This window comes from Triticum aestivum, chromosome 2D (genome assembly GCF_018294505.1).
Source record: "Triticum aestivum cultivar Chinese Spring chromosome 2D, IWGSC CS RefSeq v2.1, whole genome shotgun sequence".
NCBI lineage: Eukaryota > Viridiplantae > Streptophyta > Magnoliopsida > Poales > Poaceae > Triticum > Triticum aestivum.
The window spans coordinates 196,609,106-196,618,099 of record NC_057799.1 but is presented as its reverse complement, the minus strand read 5'-3'; positions in this window follow the sequence as shown (position 1 = coordinate 196,618,099).

Below are 8,994 nucleotides of genomic sequence, written 5' to 3'. Positions count from 1 at the left end.
GCCGCATCGTCCGGCATTCGAAGGCCTATAAAGTTCACGAAGGAGAGCTATACAAGAAAAACACTACCAGAGTCCTTCAAAGGTGTATCTCCGAGGAGGAAGGGCGGCAACTCTTGGCAGAAATTCACGCCGGTCTCGGTGGGCACCACGCCGCAGCCCGGGCACTTGTCAGCAAGGCCTTCCGTACAGGATTTTATTGGCCTACGACCCGAGCAGACGCGCAGGACCTCGTCCAGCGCTGCGTGGGATGCCAACTCTTCGCCAACCAAAGCCATATGCCCCCAACCGCCCTACGAAAAATCCCCATTACATGGCCCTTCGCGGTCTGGGGCTTGGACATGGTTGGACCCCTTAAAGGGGGAAGCCATAAGAAAAAAATATCTGCTGGTCATGGTGGATAAATTCACCAAGTGGATAGAGGCTAGACCAGTTAAAACGGTCGAGTCCGGACCGCTGATTGCATTTATATCCGATGTAGTGCACCGTTATGGTGTCCCGCACAGCATCATCACCGACAACGGTTCCAATTTCACAGCCGATGAGGTGAAAACCTGGTGTGCTAATCTGGGCATTAAGCTCAATTACGCCTCTGTCTACCACCCGCAAACAAACGGTCAAGTCGAACGAGCCAATGGTCTTATTATGAGCGGCATCAAACCCAGGCTAGTGCGGTCTTTGAAAGAATCAGACAAGCACTGGGTCGAGGAGCTCGACTCCGTACTCTGGGGGCTGCGGACCACGCCCAACCGTACTACCAGATACATACCTTTCTTCATGGTGTATGGTGCAGAGGCTGTACTGCCCTGCGATATTATACATGACTCACCTCGAGTGCGTATGTACGAAGAGAAAGAGGCCGAGTTGGATCGGCAGGACAGCCTAGATGCCCTAGAGGAGGAGCGCGACGTCGCCAAAGCCCGTTCAGCATTTTATCAACAGCAAGGTCGAAGATATCAAAGCAGAGAAGTACGGGCCAAGACTTACAACGTTGGCGAACTCGTTCTACGCTTGCCGGAGAAGAAAAAGGACAAACTCAAGCCCAAATGGGAGGGTCCCTTTATAATCGACGAAGTTCTTACCGGAGGAGCGTACTGTCTTCGTGATGTATCAAACAATCGCCTGATGCATCAAACAATCGCCTAGAGCCGAACCCCTGGAACGCGGCTAGACTCCGAAGGTTCTATGCCTAGCGCCGAATTCTTTGTTAGTCTCCTTCTCCCCTAGTTTCTATTACTTTTTCTCTCTTTTACACCTTTTTTTCTCTTTAAAGCTCTCATACGGCTTGACCGAACACTGCTGACGTACACATCTTTACATATATACGCCCACTATGCCTGGGGGCTTCTTGGACAGAAGCTTTTCATTAATTCACTGAGCATCAAGCTCTTCACATATGAGTCTTTCCATATGTACCTTTTCTTCGCCACTATATGCATCGATATGACTTAAGTTTTGGCCAAGCTGGGTTGCCTGGCTCCTATGCTTATGCCTTACGTTCCCGTTAGTTCGACTAGGGTATAAAGGGAGCACCTCTGCGATTGTTACTGCCGGGCCATCCAGATGTGTACCTCAGACTGGGTGAAGCCGAAAGCTAGCGTTCTTAAGGGAATATTCGGTCGGCGAATTAAAGATGTTTTCTGTACTTACTCCACTACGAACCCCCAGAAGCTGTATACGCTGTGATCTTCACATCACAATTCGGGCATGTATCCTAATGCATGCACACCCAGGGAAAGGAACCCTTAATGGAACTATTCTCTCTGGAAGATGTTTCTTACTATTTCAATGTAATATAACATAACTAGCAGAATACAACTTGTCTGTTCAAGCAACTATGACCCCTACGCCTAGTTTTCCAAGCATACCCCGGTCTATTCGGCCGCGAGGGTATTCGGAAACACTCCGCACCATCGAGTCTGGAGGTTGAAGCGAAAAGGTCTGCCATGACAAATGCTATACAATTCAGCTAGAATTACATAGGGTAAGGAAAGTACATAGTCACTTGGACTCAAACACTTCCTTCTCCATACTGTCCAACAGGCGGTCTAACTTACAATCCTGTGGGGAATATTTGGCGGCCACCCCTACTTGGTCATATACTAAACTAACGGGAATTTCTTCCCCATTCGACCCTAGCGGTCCGACCCGAGCCATGTGATTAGGATCAAGCTTGGTATACCGAGTTTTCACCATGGCCCAAGCCTCTCGCACACCCTCTTGGCAGGCCGATATCTTCCATAGCCGGATACGCCGCCGTGCTCCTTTGAACAGCTCTACGAGCTCCTCCATACTTCCTGGAGGGGAGGCGGATGGCCATAGGGACTTGGCAACACTCCGCATCGCCAGCCGAGCCTGTTCGTGCACTTGCGACAGCCTTTGCAGCAGATCACTCGATGATTCGGACACCTCCTCTTCAGGACGGCCTATCAATATACCTACAGTCTTGACTATATCAGTTCCATCTATCTCCGAACTACTTTAAAAATAGTTCAGTCACATACTGAATATGCCACCCCGCAGCTTCTTGTTTTCCTTCACGGAATCGGCTAGCTGGGCCCGCACATCCTTTAGCTCTTCGCCTAGCTGGGTTTTGCAATCTTGGAGCTGGTTCTTCTCAACAATGGCCTGCTTCAGCACACGTTCGCCCGCAGTGTGTAGCCTTTTGGCTTCTTGTTCATTCGCTTGCGCGACTTCCAGCGCCTCCTTGAGTTCCTCTGACAATTATGTCATGATATAGGCAGGACTGTTAGCATTAATGGCATATGATTATATTTCCTCGATGGAGGGGAATATTACCAGGCGACACTTTCTTGGACTTTTTCAGTTCGGCGGTAGTAGCATTTAGCTGTGCCCGACATTGTTCCAGCTCTTGGGTTAGCAGGTGTTCTTCTCTGTAAGAACCTGGTCATACATGGTCCTTAAATCAGTTGTACCAACTGCTTTCAGTCCCGGGGGCTACTGGCACATGGCTATCCTATTCGGACAAAGAAAACTTACCCGCACATCTGTTAAATGCTGCTTTGTGGCTCTACTAAGCCCGTTTCGAGCAGCTCGGATGTATGCATCAGCCGAGCTGAAGGCATTTAATGCCTCTTCTGAGAACTCAGGGTCTCGTAAAATAGCCTTGCAGCGCCGATGATTCATGGCGCTCTCCACTTCCGAGTTGGTAGCGGACATATTCTCCGAAACCTCAGCCGAAGGACAGTCCGGCATTGATCCCATATCAGCTCCCGTCTCTCCGACGGGGTCTAAATCCCGGGCGCTCGGAGTACGGCCAGCCGGACCCTCGGACATAGTCCGGTGAACCTTTTTCCTGGTACCAGACAAATGGATAAGTTGCAGTTGGATGTGACTACTAAAGTATACCTTCAAATCCTTACCTCTTTGACGAGGGACCGGTCGTGTCATCACCGACCTTCCTTTTAGAGGCCTTGCTCGGTGCTGGAGCCGCCCTCTTTGGAGCCGCCCCCGGAGTAGTGTGACACGCCAAACGCCTCCCCTATGGAGCACGATGCAGTGCGATGGGTGAGGCAGTGCGAGAAAGCTCTTTTGAGCAAGACCTTTTTAATAACTTACGTGGGAAGCAGGAAGAAGACCAGGGTAATCGGCGATAATGGCCACTTCCTTGCCATCGTAGCTCGCCTGGTAAAACACCCCTTCCGCGAGTACCACGAATATATCCGGGTCTTCTTCAAACCCAGGATCCAGCTCCCGGTTGTGGTTCTCAGGCTGTGGGGTGGGGCTGTAAAACCCCTCGGTGATTTTTCGCCAATGCTATTGTAAGCGGATTAGAAATTTATCAAAGGTAATCTGGGAAACGGAATGAGTAAAGCAGAAGGATTGGGGCTTACCCAAATGGGAGGATCATACATAGAATATCCATCTCTGCGATTGATGCGAAGAAATTCCTCTTCCTCCCCTTTGAACAGCTCGACCAGTATCTTGGCTAGAGCGGCGGGGGTGCCCGGACCTTTCCGACCACAGCAGGAGGCGTCGTCCTCCCCATTGTAGTGCCACATTGGGAGCCCTCTATATTGAAGCGGTTGAACCCCTCACACTATGGAGACTGCCATTACCTCAACCATTGTTAATCCGGACTGGGCGAGCGTTTTTATCTTGCCCATGAGCTGACGAACCTCCGCACTATCATCCTCCTCAAGGCTCCGGGGATGCCAACTATGGATTTTCTTTAGCGGAACGCTCACAAATTCAGGGAGACCCTTTGGAATTGGGTCGGGAAGCGCAATATCCTCGATGTAGAACCATTCGGAAGGCCATTCGATAGATGCCCTCCTTGGTGTGCCGGACAGGTATCCGGTATCGGCGATGCGCCACACTTTGGCTCCACCCACTTCAAATATTGACCCCTCATGGTTGCACGGAACAAGACAGAACAATTTTCTCCACAATTCAAAATGGGCTTCAACGCCCAGAAATAACTCGCATAAGGTAACATAACCTGCGATGTGCAGGATAGAGGCGGGAGTGAAGTTGTGCAGCTGGAGGCCATAATATTCCAGAAGCCCTCGGAGGAACGGATGGACTAGAAATCCAACGCCTCTTAGCAGATAGGGGATGAAGCACACTCGCTCCCTCCGGATGGATTGGGGAAGTCCTCCGCCTGAGTCACGCCATTGAAGGAGGCCAGCCCTGCTCGAACAGGGACCAGATCCGCGGGAGGAAGAAATCCCTGCGTTTGTAACTTTGCTAATTGACTGTAAGACACAGAACACTTCTCCCACTCACCTCTCTTTGGGCTGGAACGGGAGGAGGAGCTGGGAATGCTAGCCATGTTGGAATGGTTTCTCCTAGCAGTCTCCGGGGGTTTTCTCGGCGTAGTATCGCATGGATCTAAGATCCAATATCTTTAAATAGGCGCTCTTCCTTGCATGGAGGGGTGTTATTCGTAAAAATACCCTCACGTTCCGCATTCGCTCGACATGTGGAAGACGAAGTTAATAGCGCACAGAAGCCAAGGGGAGCAATATGGAATCAACGGCCGAATATATTACTTGGAGAAGGAACCCGCCTTGCAATGCCGAAGACAATCGGCGTGCCGGATACCTCGTCATTGGAAGCCTGGTTCGGGGGCTACTTAGGGAGTCCTGGACTAAGGGGTCCACGGGCGTCCGGCCTGATGTCCATGGGCCGGACTGATGGGCTGTGAAGACATGAAGGCCGAAGACCATACCCATGTCCGGATTGGACTCTACTTGGCGTGGAAGGCAAGCTTGGCAACCGACTATGTAGATTCCTTCTTATGTAACCGACTCCATGTAACCCTAGATCTCTCCGGTGTCTATATAAACCGGTGAGCGTAGTCCGGATAGGCGGATACTCATTACCATATTCACATAGGCTAGACTTCTAGGGTTTAGCCATTACGATCTCGTGGTAGATCAACTCTTGTAATACTCATATTCATCAAGATCAATCAAGCAGGAAGTAGGGTATTACCTCCATAGAGAGGGCCTGAACCTGGGTAAACATCGTGTCCCCCATCTCCTGGTACCATCGATCCTAGACGCACAGTTCGGGACCCCCTACCCGAGATCCGCCGGTTTTGACACCGACAGTGGGCCCCTCTTGTAGTTATTTGCTCCAAATTTCCTCAAATATTCCATAAAAATTTTCCGTGAAGTTTTAGCTTGTCTGGAGTTGTGCAGAATAGGTGGCCTGACGTAGCTTTTCCAGGTCCAGATTTCCAGCTGCCGGAATTCTCCCTCTTGGTGTGTACCTTGCAAATTATGACAGAAAAGGCATTAGAATTACTCCAAAAAGCATTATTATGGATAAGAAGATCATAAATAACAGTAAGAAAACATGATGCAAAATGGACGTATCACTCGCCACTCTAAAGAAAGGCGAGGGCTGCCCATGGATGGTCAAAGGGGCCAGGACCTGCGATAGTACCTTTACAAATGCAGCGATCAATAAGTTACCTGGTGATCGAGGGAGCACTCTCGCCTGCCCCCATGACCTCGGCTTGTGCATCCTGCACCACCCGTGGGGACCTCCCTTGTAGAGCCGCTTCTCCGCGTGGATGTTTGCAACACTGTGCCTTTAGAGAAGAAGTCAGGCGGCTAGGGGCTGGAGGGCGAGCAACTCGCTTTCGATTAGAAGAAGGGGGCGTTACCCATGAAGCTGGCCTCATCCCTAGAGCGTCAGAGGCAACAACCACCCTTGAGCCATCAAGGCTCTCCAGATAAAACTTCCTCCCCTCATAGATAAGGGCTAGATCTTCATCCTCATTGAAAAGAGGGTCCTCCGCTCGGCGGTGCGACACTTGCTCGGGTGCCAGGCTGCTTATGGCCTCCACCCAATGCCTCCATCTCTATCCAGAACAATTAAATAGCTGATCAGATATTAAAACAACTTGGATGGACGAGGAACTCAGGGAAAGCTTACTATGTCGGCAGGATTGTAGTAGGACAACCCGTCTCAGAATCATCGCCGGGCGAAGTCTTCCGCTGTCCCCTTATAAATACCAGCCAAGGCTGATCTGAAGGCTTCTTGGTCAATGAAGTCTTCTCGAATTGTTCGTGAAGCATCTTTGGTCCCTTTTAACTCGCACAATGGACGAGGGCGTTCCCAAAGTGGTTGGACTCTTTGGTTTATCGCCGTGGCCACTACATCTATGATGGTGATGTCGGTGCTCGTCAATTGCTTCACTCGAGCTGCCTCCAACTATAATGCCTCCTTGGGGGCTCCATGGAAAACAAAGGAATCTAGGCCGGACTGGGTCGAGGAGGTGAACAACGTCCACATAAAACCACTTGGTTGGCCAGACGTCGGTATCCTCCTAGGAGTGCCTGATGAAGGAAATATGCTCTAGAGGCAATAATAAAGTTGTTATTTATATTTCCTTATATCATGGTAAATATTTATTATTCATGCTAGAATTGCATTAACCGCAAACTTAGTACATGTCACTACAAAAAAAAGACACATCCATGACATTTTGGGCCGAACGATTTTTTTTTGTCATACTTATGACACTTCTATGACGATAATTGTGACCAAACCCGGTATCATCACAGATGTGGTGGGCTCCTACTTCTATGACAAAAAATCATGACAGAAAATGGGCTTTTCGTCCTGGGCGGGCCGGAGATGCAGCTGCATGACATTCTTTGGGCCGTCCATGACGGAAAAAACCGTGGTAGAAGCGAGGGCGAGGAAAATATCGGGGTGTTCCCGGTTACGGTGGGTGGTCGGGGCCGAGCGATGCGCGTTTCTCTCGTACACGCACGTGCGTGGGTGCGAGGCATTGGGCTCTAACTGAACCCGAGCGAGGCGTTGGGCTGTAACTGAACCCGAGCGATTATTGCACTGCACTACACGTTACTGAACCCCGAGCGATCGATCGATGGCTGTTAACTGAACCCGATCGAGCGATTCCTTCGCTACTACTGCTAACTGAAGCCGATCGATGCTACCTCTGGATGAACAGTGAGCGTTGCTGGGGGGGGGGGGTTTGGATGAACAGTTCCCGGTGGGGGTGGATGAACAGGACCCCGTGGTGTTGCCTCTGGATGAACATGACCCTGATCGATCGAGCCGGTTGGGGCTGGATGAACAGGACCCCATGGAGGGCTGGATGAACAGGACCACCCCGTGGAGGGCTGGATGAACAGTAGACGGTGGAGGGCTGGATGAATAGTAGCCCGTGGAGGGGTGGTTGAATAGGAGCCCGTGGAGAGGGCTAGTTGAACAGTAGCCGGTGGAGTAGCGCGCGGTGGAGGCTGGATGAACAGGAGCCCCGTGGATGAACAGTCGCAGGTGGAGGCTGGAGGAGGTCGACGGTGGATGAACAGTAGCCCGTGGAGGCTGGAGGGGGTCAACGGTGGAGATGAACAATATCTCGTGGAGTCCCGTTTTGCGGTACGCCACACCCCTCCCGATGAACAGGACCCCTGTTTCGACCGTAGCGCTCCAACACAAGTCCGTTTCCTCCGTTTTGCGGTACGCCACACCCCTCCTGATCAACAGGACTCCATTCGGTGGCCGCAACGTCCCCTACAGCCACTCCCTCCCGCGCTCCATTCGGCGGGCGCTGTTGAAATTTGGGGAGCGCACTCTCGCGACTGCTAGCAGCGACGTCTTCACCGACGACGACTTCTTCCCTGACCTCGGCAACCTCTTCCTCAACGACATGGGGACAACCTCAACGCCAATGGTGCTGCTCCCGTTGCACCATATGTGTTTCTGTCCTTCTTGTTTGAAATTGTGGTAGAATTCATGTTTCTAGTCTGTGTCCTAGATTCGATATGTTCATCTACTATGCTAGTCCACATGATTAGTTTAATCTCTGTTATAGCCATCATGATTTATTTTGTGCTTATTCGGACTAAATCTCGTAGTAACTTGCTCATATATTCAACTGGCGGAACGTCCCCTACAGCCACTCCCGTTTTGTGGACAGCCTGGTTGATGCCTCCAAGGAGCCCTTCGTCTACTGCTATGAGTGCCCGATCCCGTTTTGGGGCTCGTCGGCGGACATCGTGCATCACCTCACGCAGGCGTGCGGCAATCACTACTGGCCCTTGGCGAAGAACATCAAGTACGAGACGTGCTACCCGTTCACCGTGCCGGAGTCGCTGGAGGATCACCGCCGCCTGCTATTCTCGGAGGAGGACGGCAGCGTCTTCCTCTTGATCGTGGGCACCGGCGAGGCCCGCGCAGGCCGCCGCCCCGCCTCTGTAGTGTGCATCAGGGGCGACGCCTCTGACGCTGACACTGACACGAGGCCGATGTACGGGTGCGTGCTCACTATTACTACCCCTCGGAGGTACGTGGGCGGCGACACTGGCTACGTCAAGCTGACTTGGACTCTGCCGAGCTGGGACCTTCCCGCCGATGTGGACATGGAAGACGCACGGTATTATTTGACCCCCAACAATGTGCACGTGGACTCCAAGGAGGTTCACCTGGACATCTGCATTACCAAGTTAAATGTTGATCATTAGTCTTCGCTCAATGTAATCCGCTGTC